This window comes from Felis catus, chromosome A2, assembly GCF_018350175.1.
Source record: "Felis catus isolate Fca126 chromosome A2, F.catus_Fca126_mat1.0, whole genome shotgun sequence".
NCBI classification, from domain to species: Eukaryota; Metazoa; Chordata; class Mammalia; order Carnivora; family Felidae; genus Felis; species Felis catus.
This window is the reverse complement of record NC_058369.1, coordinates 90,292,600-90,314,335: the sequence shown is the minus strand read 5'-3', so window position 1 is coordinate 90,314,335 and position 21,736 is coordinate 90,292,600. Positions and strand designations below refer to the sequence as shown.

The 21,736-nt window shown below is 39.1% G+C and overlaps 1 pseudogene; it reads right to left on the bottom strand.

The window, feature by feature from the left end:
- Window positions 1-11,929: 11,929 nt before the first annotated feature.
- LOC123383975 lies at window positions 11,930-12,883 on the bottom strand (annotated as a pseudogene).
- Window positions 12,884-21,736: the final 8,853 nt, after the last annotated feature.

The following is a 21,736-nucleotide window of genomic DNA, read 5'->3' as shown; positions in this document are numbered from 1 at the left end:
ACGCTAAGCAAAATAAACCCGTCAGAGGAAGAAAAATACCATATGATTTTACTCATAAATGGAATTTAAGACACAAAACAAACAAAGAAAAAAGAGAAAGAGAGAGAGAGAGAAACCAAGAAACAAACTTTTTTTTTTAATTTTTTTTTTCAACGTTTATTTATTTTTTGGGACAGAGAGAGACAGAGCATGAACGGGGGAGGGGCAGAGAGAGAGAGGGAGACACAGAATCGGAAACAGGCTCCAGGCTCTGAGCCATCAGCCCAGAGCCTGACGCGGGGCTCGAACTCACGGACCGCGAGATCATGACCCGGCTGAAGTCGGACGCCCAACCGACTGCGCCACCCAGGCGCCCCACAAACTCTTAATTATAGAGAACAAACTGATGATTTCCAGAAGGGAGATGGGGCCGGGTGGGGGGGGGGTAGGTGATGGGGATTAACAGTACATTTATGATGAGCACAGAGTAATGTACAGAACTGTGAATCACTATATTGTATAACTCCTATAATATTGTATGCTAACCATGCTATAATTAAAATTAAAAACTTAGAAATAGAAAAATCTGAACAAGACCATACAATGACTAAGCTTAAAAACCTAAAAAAGAAAAAAAAAGTTAAAAACGTTAGGCACCAGGGTAATTGGCAAGTAGATGGGTAACAGAAACATCAGAATTTCTGTAAGTTGAGATACAACAATTTGAAGTTAAAAATTCAGCAAAATATTTACTTAAAAAAGGACAAAACTGAAGAATATATTGGTAACTTCTAAAAAGTATACAAGTAGCACTGGATAAATTGACCTCAACATAGCCAGCTCAGAGGGATTCCCTCCCCCACCACAGATTCACTAAGATATATTCAACTATAACATCATATAAGTTGAAGGTGTATACATGTTCATTTTTTATACTTGTATATTGCAATAAAATTACCACTGTAGCATTAGCTCATGGTTCCTCACGGGTAACGATTATCTTTTCTGTAAGAAAATAGGGGAGGAGTTAAGATGATGGAGAAGTCGAAGGATCCTGGGCTTTCCTCACCCCTCAAAGACAGCTGTATTGAGGTCAGATCACTTGGGACACCCAGGAAATCAATCTGAAGGTCCAGCAGAAGGATCTCTACAGGTGGAGGAAGACAGCATGGCAGGTGCAAGGTGCACGGAAGCGAATTGGGGGAGAGAAAAACAGGAGTGCCGTGGAGGGGAGGGAACACTTTCCAAGGAGAGACAAAAAAGGAGAGAGAAAGAAAAAGGGGTTGAGAGAATGTGGCATCCGGTTCACACAAGGATAAACCTCTTTGGACCACAGACTGCGCAACAACAGGTACTGAGTGTTGCAGATTTCTCTGCAAACAGCATGTGGCGCTCAAACTCAGGTTTTAGAAGTGCAAGACTTTCTCTGGAGCAGAGCTATGGTGCGCGCTCCTGGGGAGGAGGGAGCTGACCCTGGAGGGCAAGTACAGTGTGGGGATCTCTGGGGCATACTGGGCAAAAACATTCTCCTTGCTGGAGTACATTGGAAAAAAGGTACGTTGCCTCTCCAAGGGCAAAAGACCCTGTAGGTGCCAGCAAAAGGCCTTTCATTGGCAGGGAACCAAGGCGTATGCAGAAGGCATAAACCTTGTTGCTGATTTCAACAGTGATAAACCACAGATTCTGTGAACTGGGCAGGCATGGGACTGTGTTTCTAGGACAAAGGACACCAGACACAGCATAGCCAGGCTTTACTTCGGAGGAGGGGGACAGGTACGTGCAGCGCGGGATCCAGTTTTGAATCCCAGCTGCAAGCCAAATTAGAAACACAGGAGAGTTGTGGCACGGGGTGAGCTGACTACCCTTGCTATTCGGTGAGGGCTGCCTGAACAGCACGGAGTGTGACATCCCCGGTCCCGGGTCACAGGATGAAAGCATCAAAGATTAGATAAATGGGGCCAAAGTACCTTCAGCCTAGTACAAAAGCAGAAAGCTGCTTTCACAGGAGGGAAGGACCTGAGTAGGTAAATGGGGCTATAGACTGCCATGGCAGGGTGCAATTGCCCGGAGCTAATTAGCAGAAGAAAGGTGACTTGTTGACCCTAAAGTAGCACGCTCTCTCGGTCTCATTTCCTAGGCAAGTTAAGACAAACAGATGCCTTGTGGCACCTGGTGCCCACCACCAAGAGCCATCTGCTTGGCTTGTTTTGTATTGACCCAAACCCCTAACACCGCCTATCTTTGAAACCCATTCTCTCTCTCTCACGCAGGAGTTGATGTTCACTGTTTCACAGTCTTTTGCTGCATGTCCATCACATTTCTAAGTCTTCCAATCCTAATAAAACTGGAGCAAGGACCCTTCCTTGGGGTTCTTGTCTCTTCCTGGACATTAGTCTCTTGCATTTAATTCTGCGCCCGCTCTCTTGCTGGATAAGAGAGAATTCCAGACTCAAAGTCTGTGACATAAATGGACTAAACATTCCAGTGGAAAGACAGAGGGTATCAGAATGGATAAAAAAACAAGACCCATATATAAGCTGCTTAAAAGACACTCACTTTAGACCTAAACACACCTGCAGACTGGAATTGATGGAATGGAAACCCATCTAATGGTTCAAACAAAAAAGAAAACAGATAAAAATGAGTTAAGAATTATCAACATAAAATGAAAAAGTACAATATAAATGTCATTAAAGTTAAATAAGAAATTTGAGACAGGAAGTGTTAAATAAAGAAACAATTGATAATTCTCTAGAATTTCCAAAAAATATTAACCCTCACATTAAGGAAGCGCAGTAAGTTATTCTCTCTGTAGATATATAAATAGGGAGATATATGTGTCTTTTTTATGTATACCTGTATTTATATAGACACACTCCATGTATGTGTACATTATACTAAAAAAAGGAGAAAATAAAAGCAAAAAAGAATATTAAAATAGAAAAAGGAGGGGCCCCTGGGTGGCTCAGTCGGTTAAGCGTCCAACTTCGGCTCAGGTCATGATCTCGCGGTCCATGAGTTCGAGCCCCGCGTCGGGCTCTGTGCTGACAGCTCAGAGCCTGGGGCCTGTTTCAGATTCTGTGTCTCCCTCTGACCCTCCCCCGTCATGCTCTGTCTCTATCTCAAAAATAAGTGTTAAAAAAATAGAAAAGGATATTAGTTGTAAACATGAAATTATAAAAATTTAGACCAATGACAGGAGTTCATATTTCCAATCCAGACCAGACACTAGAGAACATTTTCCATGCGCTTAGTGCTAACAATTTCGGTATTCATATGCCACTAGGATATCATTGAAGACTAAGGAGAAAAAGAACATTTCCAGACAAAAGCATGAGTGAGAAGGTTTACTGTTGGTAGACTGTGGTACAAAGTATTAAACATTGTTTATATTAAGACAAACTAAGCCTAGGATAAAACAGATTAAAGCATAAATGACAGAAAAAAACATATCAACATATTTTAAGTGAAAATCACTGAGTTATTTCTAAATAGGCAGTGGCTTCAAAATTATGAAGTTCATCAAAATCAAAAGGAATGAAATGTGGGGGGGTAGCAGACAGGAATGTACTTTTTTTTTTTTAATTTTAAATATGGCTATGAAGGAGAAGATACAGAATATGTAAATTCCAAAGACGAATGGGTAAAAGTAGGAATAAAGATCAGTGTGGAAGAGGGATCTGAGCACATATATTGACTGTTATCCTTCTTTAGACCCATTTAAAATGAGGGTAAGCAAATGTACTTGTCACAGCCAAGAAATCTGGGGATGAGTGAGTTGGGGAGGGGGAGCACCACGGGGAACACAAGTAAATCCTTTTATGGAAGAATAAGCGATGAGGGGGCACTTCTCTACTGATGAAGCAGAGGAGGAAGAGGCAAAAGAATATATTCAGGAGAGCTAGGCAGGTCTGGAGGAAAATAAGGCAGACAGCCGGGAAGCGAGGGTGGGTGGTTAACAGGAAGTCCATACGTGGAACAATTTTTTCCTTTCTTTTCTTCTCTTTCTCTCCCCCTCTTTCTCCCCCCCTTCCTTCCTAAGTTTGTTTATTTTGAGAGGGAGAGAGGGAGAGAGGGAGGGAGGGAGGGAGGGAGGGAGAGAGAGAGAGAGAAAAGAAGGAGAGGGCAGTGAAAATCCCAAGGAGGCTCTACACTGATGATGCTGGGCTTAAACTCACAAACTGTGACATCAGGACCTGAACTGAAACCAAGAGTCAGACTTTTAAAGGGCACTTTGGTGGCGTAGTCTGGTAAGCATCTGACTTGGGCTCGGGTCATGATCTCCCCGTTCATGGGTTTGAGCCCAGCGTCAGTCTCTGCTGACAGCTCAGAGCCTGAAGCCTGCTTTGAATTCTATGTCTCCCTCTCTCTCTGCCCCTCCCCTGCTCCCACTGTGTGTGTGTGTGTCTCTCTCTCTCAAAAATAAATAAACATTTAAAAATTTTAAAACAATAAAATACATTAAAAAAAAGATTCTCATCAGAGTAGAATCTACGAATAAAATTGTGCAGTATCTTGATCACTTTGATTGTAAAGTATGATTTGGAACCTAAAATTCTCTATCTACATGGACCACCAGACAGGAATATTAATAACAGTGACAGGACAGTGATTTTGATATAACGCCTCAGCTATCACAACACAAAGACATGACATAATTGCTAGTGATAAAAAACAGAGACTATGTTATTTGGTGATAAGCAGTTAACAGTTACATTGTTGAGAAGGTACTGGGCTCAGCTAGGACTCTGGCTTTCAGTTATGATTCCTTCACCATTTTTTTTTCACCATGCATATACACATGGCTTTATATTAAACAGGGAAAAAACAAAATAAATCAACACACTATATACATGTCTGTCTGAAATTTTAATTATGAGACTAATAACTTATTACAGCGGTGCCTGGATGGCATAGTCAGTTCAGCATAGGACTCTTGATTTTGGCTCAGATCATGAACTTAGGCTCCTGAGCTACAGCATGGTGTGGAGCTCCACACAGGGGGTGGACAGACTGTTGAGATCCTCTCCCCGACTCTTTCCCTGCCCCTCCCCACTCGTGCTCTTTCTCAGAATAAATAAACTTTAAAAAAATGATGTATACATTTCAAATATAGGCAAAAGTTATTTTTGTAGGCCATAATGTGATCATTTTCTTATGTTTATTCATTTATTTTTTCTCTATTAATTTCAAGTAACTAACATAATTTTCAGTTATGAACTTGACTCACTCTCAATTTGCTTCCATGTTCCGCCTGTAATCAAATTTAACAGTTAATTTTCATATAAATGTAATAGTTTTCATTTCTTTATTACATCTCATTGGTCTCAATTTGTCAGCGGGCACTTAACACAACTTAGCCCACATTGCAATTATATTAAATAAAATAATTTCGTAAGTGTAATAGACATGGGATAAATGATTTCATCTAAATAAATCAATTACAGAGCAACTGGTACCAATTCAAGTACGAAGTTTTTCATTGGCTTCACTTCACTGCATATTTATTTATTTTAAATGTTTATTTTGAGAGAGACAGAGACAGAGAGAGAGAGAGACGGAGGGAGGGAGAGAGAGCTCACAAGTAGGGAGGGGCAGAGAGAGAAGGAAAGAAAGAATCTCAAGCAGGCTCCATACTGAGGGTGCAGAGCCCGTATCAAGGCTCAAACCCATGAACGGAAAGATCATGTCTTGAGTGAAAACCAACTGTTTGCTGCCAAACTGATGAAGCCACCCAGGTGCCCCTGAGTATCTATAATGAAGTAACCAAGGATCATTTTCTTGAATATATATGCCAACCAATAAACTCACTTACCAAAATGTATCAGAACATAATTCTTCTTTTCCATCAAAAAATTATGAAAACATTTAGCATTTTTAGCAAATATACATCTACCCTCTAATAAGCACCAGTATGGTTTAAAATGGAAAAAGAGAAAGAAGTCACAAGCCATTTTAGAATGAGAAGCAACTACATTGAAAATATAGAAGCAGAGGTAGCTTTATGGGTATGCAACTTGGGCAATCACACACAGAGCCCAGAGCTCCGAACCCAGAAGAACCCCACACTTGGTCTCATGCTCCTCTGTGGTTGTTAAATGTTTAATACAAGTCCTCACAATTTCGTTTTCTCCTGGGCCCTGCAAATTATGCAGATGAGCATATACGTAAAGGATGATTTCAACAAATCGGTAAGCTTAATGAACACAAGTATGCCTTTAGGAAGAAAATCCGAGTTACTTTCTTTCTTTGTTTTTTTTTTTTAATGTTTATTTGTTTTTGAAGGAGAGAGACACAGAGTGCGAGCAAGGGAGGGGCAGAGAGAGAAGGAGACACAGCATCCGAACCAGGCTCCAGGCTCTAAGCTGTCAGCACAGAGCCCGACGCGCGGCCCGAACTCACAGACCGTGAGATCATAACCTGAGCCAAAGTCAGACACTTAACCAAGTGAGCCACCCAGGTGACCCTCAGTTACTTTATTTTTACTCTCCTAAAGACCTGGATTTTTCTGTGATTTTTTTCTATAATTTTTATTTGTGGGTCCCCAGAGACTGAAAGCAAAATTGATAAGAATAATCATTTTTGAGGGGTTTTTTATACTTAAAATACATAGTTCAATAAGGAAAGGTTAAGTAGGGTTGAAATCTTTTCTAGATTTTATTTTAATAAGAAGTCATTATTCAATATTCTCTTTAGCCCAGATATGGGTCTGAGCTGTAGGAGACACACACACACACACACACACACACACACACACACACACACACACACACACAGTTTCCTTTGATGTTAAAAATGGAGACATTTTTGTGTCGTGTTTTAGTTCTCTTAAGACTGTTAAAAACCAACTCTAAATTTAAACACAGACCTGTTATGTCATACCTCTGGCCATATACACTTTAGAAATAATGTATTAAAATTAATTTGCTATATCATTCCTTTGCTCTTAGGAAAGAAGAATCTTAGCTCATCTAAATTACAATTATTTTTCTAAACTAATTTAGGCCTAGTGTTACAAGATCAAAGGCCAAAGTATATACATGAGGTAATCTTCTGTCTCCCCCAATGGGTAGGGGAGATGAAATTATCCAAATGTGGCTTCCGTCTTTTAAGAATGTTAGCAAAAAGATTAGATGATCATGGGGTCCACTGAAAAATTACCAACCCCAAAGCTCAAATTTTAATTACATTCATTTATTAGAATTTGAGGACTTTAAGGTTAGCTCTCTCAAGTTTCTCCCAAAATCAGAACTCTGATCATCACTTAACTATTCAAACACATAGAGAGAGCCTAAGTTTCAAACATGGTGGCCCATCCTATATATGGGCTGTATTATCTTACCTAAGGAGAAGAATTTTTCCCTTGGCTTTGGAGAAACTTTCTCTGTAATTTATGATTTGTACTGAAAAGTTAAAAATGTGTCGGGTGTTTCTCAATAGTTTTAATCCTGAATATGGTAAACCTGTCCCCTAAAGTTGCCTGAACATCAATTTCCCTAAAATAATGGAGATTAAATTAGTAAAATCACTCATGATAAGAAAGCCACTCTTGGAAAATGTAAGGAACAACGAAGAGTAGGTGTAGGAGCCCAAAAGCTTTTCTCATTTGGCATGCCCTCCAAGACCCTGTTTACTTTCCAAGTCATACATAGCTTTTAGCCAAAGCTGAGAATGTTCATTTTACAAATGAAGATGACGACTAAATGATAGTTTAATACGATGATAATTTAATATACATTAAATTACTATAAATGATATTTAACATGAATTAATATGCATTAATGATGTAAACCAGTAAGTTATCATCCATCCCTGAATTAGGAAAAGTCAGATTTGAAGAACACATACTTTAGCTATATGTATGAATAATGTACAGATGAAGATTTATACAGGCATAAATGCAAATCATCAGACTAACCAGGTGGTCTTAGAGTGCATTCCACTTATAACTTCACGTGATACTGACACCACATTTAAGCAACCTAGTTCCCTAAGTTTTAAGTGATTGACTAAAATGTTTTGATAGACATTTGTTATAATTTTACCTACATCTTAAAAGCCTGAACACTATAGTACTATGTTGCACATTTATATCGACATATGATTTTCTATTTTCTTATTTGTGTATCACTCTCTATTTTAATATTCTGAAAGAATAGATAGTAGGCATTTGTAATAGAAAGGCATCAATTTAAGAGATGGCCTAGATTTCTGAAAATTACACTGGGGTTACATCTTCAGATTTTTATAGAAACCTAACTACAGCATTTTCTTTTCTCCTTTGTGTTTGAAGGGAGGCAGTATTAACTCCGTGCTGGCTTGGTGGGGCCAAGGAGGGGTGGGTTAGGCTCCTAATGGGGAGGCCAGGGAGCACCAATAAGGGAGTATAGTTGAGATAATAACGTGCAAAACCTGGGTATCTAATCATGCTTTTTAAAGTGCAGACCCATATTCTTTGCCCCAGGGTTCATATGAATACCAAGGCAATCACAAAGTCTGAAATTAGCAAATGGGAGATGACATCATTATCTAATAACAAAGGGAAAATAGACTTAACAAGATTAGATGCCTGCACAATCTTCCTGGTAATCTGTAATGGGCTAATACTAAATACATCACTTCAACACCTTGATTTTAAGATAAGTAATTCTGGGGTCCTAAGATGCCGTTACATGCCCTTAACACTATTACTCTCCTCAGAGCTATGATCACAGTATTTATCTTTTTTTTTTGACTTTACAATAGAAGTTTTTTATTTTTTTTTAATTTTTAATTTTAATTTTTATTTATTGTTTAAATATGAAATTTACTGTCAAATTGGTTCTTTTTCCTTTTTAATTTTTATTGCTAGTATTTGAAGTTCTCTAAGGGCAGTGACAAATCTGTTGCTGAGGAGTATTGGTCCATTGTCTAAAAAATTGTGGGCACTCAAGGCATGTTTGATGAGTGAAATTAGGAACCCAATAGTTATGGTTCACTTCGGTTGACTCGAATGGTTATTTAATGAACACCTACTACAGGCTGAGATGACACAGATTAATAAAGCAGGGCACTGCTATAAAAAGCAGCCACACTGACAGTACATGATATTGTCTACCTAACAACCGACTATGCTGGAAGTGTGTGAGATGCCACGGGAGCACAGAGATAGTCAGAACTCTGCCAGCAAGCTCCAACAAGATGTTTTGTCTAAACTGAATCCCGAAATTAAACTAAGCATTTGCCATTTAAATCGGGATGATAAAAGCATTTTGGGCCAGGGGAAGAGAATAAGAAATGTTAAAGGATGAGAAAACATGATGTATGGGGGGAAAAATTAAGTCATTGACTATATATATACACACATATACATATACATATACATATATACACATATATATACATATACATATATATATTTATCAAGCAATGTTGAAACTCACTTTTGTCAAATGTTTCTAATTAGAAGGGTTATAAAACCATATAATCCAATTTTACACATAATTTAATTTTTACCAAGAAAAGTATCATGACATGAAAAAAAGGTTGTACTTTTGGGGATATTTGGGCACAGACTAACACAGCAGAATGAAAACAGTGGTTCTAAGCATAAAATAGGCAGCTCTCAGGATGCCTGGGTGGCTCAGTGGGTTGAGCATCTGACTTTGGCTCAGGTCATGATCTCACAGCTCTTGAGTTTGAGCCCCCATGTCGGGCTCTGTGCTGACAGCTCAGAGCCTGGAGTCTACTTTGGATTCCATGTCTCCTTCTCTCTCTGCCCCTCCCTCACTCAGGCTCTGTCTCTCTCTCTCTCTCAAGAATAAATAAAACATTTAAATTTTTTTTTAAAAAAGTAGGCAGCTCTCAGCAGAGCTCTCCAGAAGAAAATATACATTATAGTTAATATATAAAAATATGTTTTTGTATTTTTTCTAACTATGGTCAGAGAGGTATAAGTTATTTTCCTTCACAGCTCACCTATATCCTTTAAAAAATACCTCTTGTATACATTCCTATTATATGGATTTTTTCCCTCGTGGATTATGTATTACTGCCTACATATCATACTGGGCACCCAACAACTCATCATTACAGAAATTACTTAGAACATTACAATGAGGGCAAGTTTTAGAGTTGCCTCAACCCTAGCCTATTTATAAAATTTAGAAATAAAGGAGTAGTTGTTATTCTGAAATCTACTTAAAGCTTTGCTTTAGGCCTCTTGAAATTCTTCATTTTTAAACAAGGGCCCCGCATCTTCATTTTGCATTCCGTTAAATTATGACAAATTACGTAGCCAGTCTTGCTTCTTATTTCTCTTTTGCTTAATGCGGACAATTATTATATGTTGTTGTTCTTAGAAGGATTATATTGCTGTCACAAAAAAAGATCTCTCCCAACTCTCTCTCTCTCTCTCTCTCTCTCTCCATAGGTACATATGTATGTATGTATGTATGTATCTCTCTCCAGATATAGATGCTTCCTTAAACCGGCATGGTACAACAAGAAAACAATCACCATAACAATTGGAAGTCATCAATACATTCTCTGTTATTAAAATTAAAAGCCTGACTCAAAAGAATGAAAGGTATTTGAGTTTAATATGTATTGGTCTAAAAATAAAAGCACTTTTTTCTCTTTTCTGAGACCTCAATCAGCACAACATGCCGTCAACTGAAATAGTCACAAATTTAACCCCAAATCAATTTGTAAAGAGAGTTTCCACATTTAGCTAGAATGATAGCTTGTATTAGACTAACTCTTCTTGCAGAAATGAAAACAAATAAACTGGGTTTTTTAAGGTGTTTAAATCTGTCAGAGAAATACAGAGACAGTGAGGATTTAAGAAGTATCGCTATCTTGGAAATCAAATCAAATGAGCCCCAAAGTCCTCACATAATCTCATCTTGAAATCAACAATACATGCACTGGAGGAGATGCTGAGAATGTTAAAATTGACACCCAAGAGGTTATAATACTAATCAGAGTTTCCAGAATTAGTGCTGCAAGACAGAAATAGGTATCACGGCCGGACAAGAATGAGAGGCTACTGTTAAAATTCAGGCTTTTACGTGAGCTCCTGAAAGAGGTAAATTCTAGAAGGTAAAACAGAGCAACAGACAGAAAGACAAACCTGAGCTGAAGAAAATTAAATGTAGTGGTCGGGAAACAAAACGTCATCTAGAGCCTTTGCTATTGTTCATGTGTACTGCATTCAGTCAACATTATCCTGAGCAACAAGAAAGAAAACCAAGTGACAAAAATCAGGAAGAACATAAAGTGAGAAATCTACAAGTAATCCAGCTACTGGAGTTTTCAAAAATGGACTTACACTAATAACTTTAATAAAATAGATTTACAAAGATGGATAATTTCACCAGGGAACTGGCATCTCATTTTTTAAAGGCAAATATTTCTAGACATTAAAAACATGCGCACCACAACCAGATGTTGCAGATAAGACGGAAGAGAGGGCTAGCGACATCAAAGACTAATAATGAGAAAATATCCAGAAATAAATATGAAGAAAACAGATGGAAATTGTAGAAAAGTATGAAAGGAACACATGGATGTGATAGATGGAAAATTGTGTAACTGCAGTTCCAGAAGGCAGAAGGTGAAAGAGTGGATGTATTAAGAAATACAAGCAGAGGGGCGCCTGGGTGGCTCGGTCGGTTAAGCGGCCGACTTCGGCTCAGGTCATGATCTCACGGTCTGTGAGTTCGAGCCCCGCGTCCGACTCTGTGCTGACAGCTCAGAGCCTGGAGCCTGTTTCGGATTCTGTGTCTCCCTCTCTCTCTGCCCCTTCCCCGTTCATGCTCTGTCTCTCTCTGTCTCAAAAATAAATAAATGTTAAAATTTTTTTTAAATAAAAAAAATACAAGCAGAAAATTTTCCAAAATTTATGACACTTATCAAGCCACAATTTCAAAAATGAGTATGAAAGCATAGTAGTATAAATACTAAGAAAAAGTACAAGCAGGCACATACAATTAAACCTCTGAAAACCAGAAGAAAAGAAACATTTTAAGCAAATAGAGGAAATCACACCAATTTCCTTCAGACAGCTAACTATAAGCTTAAAAATGTGTTTTCAATATAAATTTCTGTTAAGTTATTCATTGTTCTTTTTTCCCCCCCTCATTAAACTTTTGTTTTAATGGGTCTCAAAATTCCACAACAGATTTTTGGTCAAGTTGTTTCCTTCAAATAGTACAGATTCTACAAACTAGTAACTTAAAACTGCCACACACACACACACACACACACACACACACACACACACGCACGCATGCGCGCACGAATGGTGCACAAAACCTCCTTTCCTTTTCACGGTTTACAATACATTGTTATCATTAACCAGTCTTCTATTTAAATTTAAAATGGCCAACTGACACTAACAGTTCTGTTCATCCACCAGTGATTAAGACCGGGTGGCAGGTATTGGAGATAATATTTATTTAGCCTTCTGAGCTTTCTGGGCAGATATGGTGACCTTGACGGCCCCTGCGGACTTGTTGTTCACGGCTCTGATGACACCCACAGCAACTGTCCATCTCATGTGATGAACAGCAAGCACAGTGGCCCAGAAAAGGATAGTCAAAGAGGCAATCAAAACACATAGGCTTTCTACGAACCATATGAACGATGGCAGCATCCCGAGATAGCAAGAACTTGGGCCATCTTCCAGCTTTTCTTCTAGAATGGTGATCAATCGTCTTCAGCTCAGCAAACTCCCAAGAGATGTGAGCTGGGTGACAAGTCAGCACAGGTGCGTATCCAGCACTGATCCGGCCTAGATGGGTCAGGATATTCCCTAAGCCATGAAGCCAGCTGCTTCTACTGGTGGGTCATTTTTGCTGTCACCAGTCACACTGACACGATGAACATCTTTGACACGTTTTCCTGACACAGAAGGCCACATCGTCCCCAGCAAGAGCCTCACTCAAAGCTTCATGGTGTATTTCAATAGACTTACTTGAGTTGTGACATTGACTGGAGCAAAGGTGACCACTTTTGCCAGGTTTAAGAACACCAGCCTCGACCTGGCACACAGGGATAATACCAATACCAACCAACTCTGTAGACGTCCTGGGGGAGTAGATGCAAGGGCCTGTCAGTTGGACAAGTTGGTGGGAAAATGCAAACCAGAGCTTCAAGCAGCATGGTTCCTCTGGCATTGCCATCTTTACTGGTGACTTTCCATCCCTTGAACCAGAGCATGTTAGTTAGCACTTAGCTCTAGGACACTATTACCATTCCAACCAGAAATTGGCAAATATGCTACTATGTTGGGGTTGTAGCCAATTTTCTTAATGTAGGTGCAGACTTCCTTAAAGATTTGCTCCTATATCTTGTGGCTCTAGAGGGTCTCGGTGAAATTCATTTTGTTAACAATTGTTTCACAGTATTTAAGCAAAAAGGGCATGATCATAGGTCTGCCCATTCTTGGAGAGATCGGCTTCAAATTCTCCAGCACCAGCACCAATAGTCAGGATAGTACAATCAGGGTTATAAAGCCCGTGTGTCCTGAGGCATCAGTGATGGTTACATCATACTTGCTGATCTCGAATTTCTACAGGGAGGTATCGATGATACCACATTCACAGTCAGCTTTCAGTCTAGCCAAGACCCAGGCATACTTAAAGGAGCCCTTTCCCATCTCAGCAGCCTCCTCAAATTTTTCAGTAGATCTTTTGTCAGTCCACCACGTTTGTAAATCAGATGACTGGAAGTGGTAGACTGGCCTGACCTATATGCCCAATAATGATACTGTTGATAGGAGTCTTTTCCTTTGCCATTTTGATTCAGGTTTAGTGGTGATTTTCACACTTGTGTTCTGGTGGCGAACCCACTGAGAAAAAACAATTTTTCAAAATTTTCTTATGCGATAGTTGTTTTAAGCTGTGGCTACACAATAGTGGATTAAAAATTAACAAATTATTCATGTATCACATGAGCTTAAGATAAAAAAACATATTTGAGATGGGCATAATTTAGAATAACGCATGAAAAAGGCTAGGGCATGACAAGAAGGTTGCTATTTAAGCAATTTGAGAAAATATTTGACAAGGAAGCCATGTAGACATCTTGGGGGGAGAATTTTCCAGGCCAAGGAACAGCCTATTCAAAGTACATGAGAGGGAATATGCTTGGTGTGTGATTAAGAGTAAGTGGTCAGGGTCAAATAAGCAAGTAGAACAAAGCATAAGAGGGGATCAATTCACGAAGGTCTTACTACACTCCATGAAGAATTTGGGCTTTGGGATGCCTGGGTGGCTCAGTAAGTTGAACGTCTGACTCTTGATTTCAGCTCAGGTCATGATCTCATGGTTGGTGGGATTGAGCCCCACATTGGGCTCCGTGCTGACAGTGTGAAGCCTGTTTGGGATTCTCTCTCTCTCCCTCTCTCTCTCTCTCTCTCTCTCTCTGCTCCTACCCCACTTGCACTTTCTGTCTGTCAAAATAAACTTTTTAAAAAAAAATTTTAACGTTTATTTATTTTTGAGACAGAGAGAGACAGAGCATGAACGGGGGAGGGTCAGAGAGAGGGAGACACAGAATCCGGAACAGGCTCCAGGCTCTGAGCTGTCAGCACAGAGCCCGACGCAGGGATCGAACTCATGTACTGCGAGATCATGACCTGAGCTGAAGTCGGCCACTCAACCGACTGAGCCACCCAGGTGCCCCATAATAAACTTTTTTTTTAAAAAAGAATTTGAGGGCGCCTGGGTGGCTCAGTCGGTTAAGCATCCGACTTCATCTTAGGTCACGATCTTGTGGTCCTTGAGTTTGAGCCCGTGTCGGGCTCTGGGCTGATGGCTCAGAGCCAGGAGCCTGCTTCCGATTCTGTGTCTCCCTCTCTCTCTGCCCCTCCCCCATTCATGCTCTGTCTCTCTCTGTCTCAAAAATAAATAAACTGAAAAAAAATTAAAAAGAATTTGGGCTATTCACTTAAAATGAGAGGCAAAACCAATGGATAATTTTGAGACAAGGAGTTACAGGATCTGACTTGATGTTCTGATAAAATGACTCAGGTTGTTGAGCTACTGATAGGCTACAGAAAGTCAAGGACAGAATCTGGGAGGGTTGTTTCACGATGTATTTTCTACTACCTTCTGACTTCCAGAGTAACTGCTATGAGGTCTCCTGTCATTTGACTATCACTTCTTTAAGATAATCTGTCTCTCTTTACTGACTTTTAAAAAAGTCAGAATGACCAACATAGAAAGGAAGAAGATGACAGAATTTGTAGAAAATATGGAGCAAGTAGAACTCACACACTGCTGATGGGAAAGTAAACTGGGATGACTGTTTTAGAAAATTGTTTGGTGGTATCTATCAAAGCTGAACAGAATCATTCCCTGTAACCTAGCAGTCCTCCTCCTAAACATATACCCAAAATAGACATGTACACGTGCTGATTAACAGACATGTACAAAAATAATCATAGCAACATAGTCCTAAATAGATCTGGACTGGAAACTGCCAAGTGCCCATCAACAACGCAATGCATACAAACATTTTGATATATTCATACAGTGGAAATAATGCAACAAGAAGAATGAAGTTTAACAGTAGGTACCAACTATGTATCTAACCAAAATAATGTTTTGTCTGATTGAAATGCCTCCTTTACAGACTGAGCACCTCCTACTTTCTTTTTTATACCCTAAGATGTTCCAAACTCATCTTGCTCTCTCCTTGCCATGCAATCAACCATTTATTTAAGGAGCCTTGGTTATTTTATTTGAGGACGGCTTTAAAAACCAACATCAAGAAGATTGGGGTGCTCATTTGTCCCATGATGTCATTGCTTCTAAGGTCTTTTAGAGAAGTTTCTTCTCTACCTTAATTATTGTGGTTTATCAACATCTTCTTTTTCCAATGGGATTTAACCATTTAAAAATGTTCCTTTTCATTGTTAACACTTGTAGGCTTAAATAATACTTGGTCTGATAATATAACTGCTACCCCTACTTTCTTACTGTTTCTATTTGCCTAACATACATTTGACCATTCCTTAAAACTTTGCCTTTGTAAATCAATTTCAGCCTACTTCTTGAAAGTAACATAATTGGGCCTTGTTCTGTAAACAAATTGAGTATCTTTATTTTTTTTTTAGTAGGTAAGCTAAGCTCGTTCCCATTTATTGTTCCGTCGGTATGTTTGGTTTTATTTCTGTAACAAGATTATATAATTCAGGTTTGTGTTTTAATTTATGCTTCTTTAATGATTAAATCTTAACTAAAAACTATATTTTGGAAGGTTTGTATCTTTGTTCTAATTACCTTTGTATTTATACCCTGCGAATGCCCTTTAAATTTTTTTTAATGTTTATTTCTTTTTGAGACAGAGAGAGACAAAGCACGAATGGGGGGGGGGGTCAGAGAGAGGGAGACACAGAATCCAAAACAGGGTCCAGGCTCTGAGCTGACGCGGGGCTCAAACTCATGAACCATGAGATAATGACCTGAGCGGAAGTTGGCCGCTTAACCAACTGAGCCACCCCTGGCTCCTCAATGCCCTTTAGTTTCCAGTTTTCGTACTCCAACTTTTAATACCTGCTTTGCCCGATTTTAGTGGCATTTTTTATTTCCTATTTATTGCCTATACATGTGTCAAGGAGTATACTTTAATAGAATGTTATACATCAATTTAAAAAGAATTAATGCTCTCATTCGAATTCCTTCTTTGAATCTTTTCCTCCCATTAAAAAAAATGTACTATGCCACCCTATATAGAATTTGTACATTAGCAGTCCATCCCATCCCCACTTTTTAGCATTAAATTTAAATTGCATATATTAAACTGCTCGGTATCTGTCCTTTTGTTGAAATTTCCCCAGGCATCTCTTGTTTTAGTGGAGCTCATTCGAGTTTCCCTAAGAAGGTCTCATTAGTCAAGAATCCCCTAAATTCATAGATGTTTAAAACTTTTTCCATAACCTTCTTATTTAAGGAATGTCTAACTAGATATAAAATCCTTGGTTCACACTTTCTTTTAATAATCTTTTGCATATCCTGCTCCATTACGGTCTTGCTCTGAATGTTGCTTTTAAAAAAATTGAATATCACCTTCATCCTTTTGGCCTTGTAAGCTATTTGATCTTTTTTGGCTGAAGAACTCAAATATTTTTTTCATCTCTATCTTCAAAGTTTAATAGTTTTACGAGGATACTTCTAAGACCTAATCATTCTGAGATAATTTTCTCTTATTTGCCCTTTAATTTGTAGATTCGGGTCTTCATTTATTTTTTTTTAAAGATACTCAAAATGGTATTTTAAAATCTTAGTTATATTATTTCTCCCCAAGGGATTCCGTTCCTTTGCCTTTTCTTTTTCTCAAATGCTATGTGTTTCAAAGACAGCCAATTCACAATGCAAGAACTTAAGTTTCTTCTATGAAAATCACGCTGTGATCATTCAGAACACTTTACTTTTAAAAAGTATTTTTACTATTATAGCTGTCAGACTCTTAAGGGCAATGGTTTTAGGTTAACTTTAGATCTATTGCCCACTCCCCTGTTCTCCCTTCGAGGGTTTCCTCCCCCACCGCCCCTCTCTCTCTCCCTCCATCCCTTTCTCTCCCCCTCTTTCTGTCTGCTCTCTTCAACACAAAGCCTTGCAGCAGGGCAGGATTAAGAGATAGTGTCCACTGGGATCTAATAACTTCTCTACTTATCCCCCCCTTTTTTTATTTTAAAGTTTGAGCATGCTCCATTTTCAAGTTATGAAAGCAAAAAGCATGACTTTAGTAAATTCTCTGTTCTTTTTCTTGTTCTTTTTAGTTTCAGGAGGAAATATTGGGAGATACACACCTAGGTAGTTATCCTTGTGTTATCTACCTGGAAATCTTTTAAATATATTCTGTGATACAAGAGTAATTCTATATACAGTTTAATTTTTTCTCTTTCATATCAAAATGTAATCACACTATGCATAGTATTATGTATTTTTTTTAAGAAAACTCTACATTTATCTTGAAAATTTTGCCATAGCACAACTTACCATTTATCATGTATCTAATGGAGATGTTGCTAAAAATTTCACATGTTGCTGAATCAAACACCTATGAGGAACAATAGGGATTAGAACAGTGTCCTTAGTATCAATGGAACTTACAGCCAGAATCCTAACAATAATTGCTAAGGAAAAATACTAGTACAGGTAAAGACACGGCAGATCATCGAATAAGGGAGCACTGTTACAAACACATGATCTTAAATTGTGAAGATAGATCAATAGAGGGGGTGGGAAGAAGAGTTGACGCTATTGAACTGTGGGGAGACTAATGGTGACCACCCGCTAGCACTTCCAAGTCCAAGCTTGAGGCAAAAAAAGGAAGAACGTGGAGTGGATCTGCATCGTGTGCTTGTTGCCTTCAGCTGACACAGTTGCATTCAACTGTTGGTGCTTGTGAGCATACAATATTAAAATGCTGGGAAAATTCTCATATAAACCAACACGCAGTCCACCCAAAAGTGATCATCACTCCTCTAGTTTCTAATCATATAGGGCTTTATTTGTATTTCATCAATAGGCTGTATTCAGTTGCATCGCACGCTGTCTCACACACAAACGAGATGCAATTTCAAAAGACTATCCTGCGTCAGCTATTTTTAACCTCATTTATAGAGGTGTCTAAGATCATGTATTTTTTAATTTTTTGACATTAAATCATTTTTGAAAGAGAGAGAGAGAAACAGAGTGTGAGCAGGGGAGGGGCAGAGAGAGAGAGGGAGACACGGAATCCGAAGCAGGCTCCAGGCTCTGAGCTGTCAGCACAGAGCCTGACGCGATGCTGGAACTCATGGACTGCGAGATCATGACCCGAGCTTAAGTCTGACACTTAACAGACTGAGGCACCCAGGTGCCCCAAGGTCTTGTATTTCTAAGGCTCTTGTGTATACTCTATTCAAGTTGGGTTTTTTTTTTTTAATTTTTTTTTTTTAATTTCTGACCCTGGGTTCAGTTTTCTTATTCCATTTGTGATGCCTCCCATCTTCTTAGATTGAATGGTTATCAAGTCCCCCATTTTGCTTTTTTTTAAAGACTTATAATTTTTGTTTGAAGCTTTCCAGTGGCATTTTTTATTGCGATAAAGCCCCTGTCGATTATATAATCTCCTTAAGTATTCAATGTGCAATTATTTGTATAATCAATGTAACTATCAATAAAAACATTTTATATTCCTTTTAAGGCTACCAGCTTCCAGATTCTGCTAAAAACAAACACCAAGACAGACAGACCTCACAATGTAACATTTTGGTTAGCAAATTTGGTTAGAGATTTTGAGTGAAACAACCAATATTTGAACTTTGGCTGTGGCGTTTACCAGCTAGGCAACTTTCAACAAATAGCTTCAGCTTTTTCATCTTCAGTTTTTACAACATGTATCGATTTTATGGGGTACATTAACTGTGAGTAGAGATGTTGACAAGACTTCATAAATGCTGCATTTATAAATGCACTGCAGAGAAGGTATGTCCAATCGCTTAGTTATCTTCCCCTTGTCAAACCTGTTAGAGGATGTGTATCAGCAGGACTCAAAAGTTAGCTAGAAAAGAACCCTAATGACATAAATGGGATGGGTCTGACCCGAGCATGGGTCATTGCTAGACAAAGTACTCATTTTTTAATTTTGGCTGGGTAGAGCTTGAGCCTTAGAGGAAAGGAGACCTGTGTTGAAGCACACTTAACCATCTTGCAGAGAGTCAATTATAGCTGTCTTGAATGGTGACGAATGCCTTCTATTACACAGTAAAACGCCGAGTGTGAGTGAAACTAATGCATATGACACCATACTGAATGGAGGAATGTTATAAACATTGCCTATGTGCTTCCGAATCTACTGTAGAACCCAGAATTCTTTTGTTAATGTTAGCCAACCACAAACCTAATAACCTATTTAGGAAACTGAAGACAAATCTGCCAGTCAAGGATTTCTTGAGTCAGCAACCCCGTCACCTCATTGGATTGTTCGTCTCCTGAGACTAATAGAGAGCTTAGTGATTTTGTTTAGTCAGCCTTGTGGTTCAAGCTTTCTTCTTTATCGGCACCCCTTCGTATGATCCTTGAACACAGGCATAAGGATTACCAAGTACTACCTAATTTTCTTTTTAAAAAGATGGTTCAATGTGAGGCTGACCTTAGTTTTGGGGATGAAGACTGAAATTTCCTACAACTTTATCATCAGTGGTAACTGCCAAATTTCAAAAACCTTAACCATAATGTCTTGACCTGCTTTCACATCATTATCCGTCTGCCCAAAGGATCTTAATTTTTTTTTAGTTTAAAAAAAAAATTTTTTTACCATTTATTTATTTTTGAGACAGAGAGAGACAAAGCATGAACAGGGGAGGAGCAGAGAGGGAGACACAGAATCCCAAGCAGGCTCCAGGCTCTGAGCTGTCAGCACAGAGCTCGACGCGGGGCTCAAACTCACGGACCGTGAGATCATGACCTGAGCCAAAGTCGGACGCTTAACTGACCAAGCCACCCAGGCGCCCCAGGATCTTAATTTTTGAATATTGATTTGCAAGTCAACTATTTCTCTTCATGTTTTCCACAGGAAGTTTCTGTACACCATGAATCCTATGACTCCTACGTCATCATTTAAAGTCTAAGCTTGCAAACCTGATTTTATTGATACTCATAAACTTCTTTTCAGATGGCTGGATTACCTAGATGTGTCTGTGTCTCTTCACAAGATTTCAACACACCTATTCAATAATGTAACTGCTCTAATGTTAAGAAAAACTACTGAAATTACAGGGGTTTTATTAACACCTAGCATTTTAGATTGACTTAAACTATGTGTATTTTAATATAGTTTACTCAAATTGTATCATTTTCCAGTATACACATATTACACGGGCTTTCCTGTAAATATAGGTCTTTAAGTAGACACATCTTGAATGCTATATTAAGTCATACATTTCTTATCTCGTAAGTAGGTCAGGATACACTTGAGACATGGATTGCTAATATAGATACTCATAGGTACTATATTGCTAATATAGGTACTCATCTTTCATCCATTCAACATGTTTTCTAAGTGCTTCCCATATACAAGGCATGCTTTTTAGGCTCTGTGGATACAACACAAGAAAATAAGTGAAGAGGGGCGCCTGGGTGGCTCAGTCGGTTAAGCACTGGAGGGGAGTTAGAGCCCCATGGCCGGCTCTGGGCTGACGGCTCAGAGCCTGGAGCCTGCTTGGAATTCTGGGTCTCCCTCTCTTTCTGCCCCTCCACGACTCATGCTGTCTCTCTCGCTCAAAAATAAATAAAACCTTAAAAAAAAATTTAAAACAAAAAGGCAACAAGTGAAGAAATTTCCAACAAACATTTTAGGAATGATGGGAGAAAGTAAGTTAACACACATGCACATACAAACACGACACAATCACACAGTCACACACCCCGCACACAAACGCATGCTATAATTAAGAAAACTGGAATGGGTAAGAGATGTGGATGATAGGTAACTAAAACAAAAATAGTCTTCAGGCCCGGGAAATGGAGTCCGGGGTTGCAGGGTGGTCCACTCCTAGCATGCCAAGGTGCTCACCCCAAACCCAGTTCCTCTGCCGGCTTATCTTCCCCCAAGGAGCACGACCACAGCTATGCCCACATCCCTCATCCCCCCATCTGGTGGCCACGGAAGTGTTTGGGCAGATGTGAAGGCTCTTGCCTGGGTCTGCCCCTCACCGAGGCCTTGGGCAACGGCTGCCTAGGAGGGTCAGGAGCTGGGCGCAAGGATGTGGGAGGGCAGG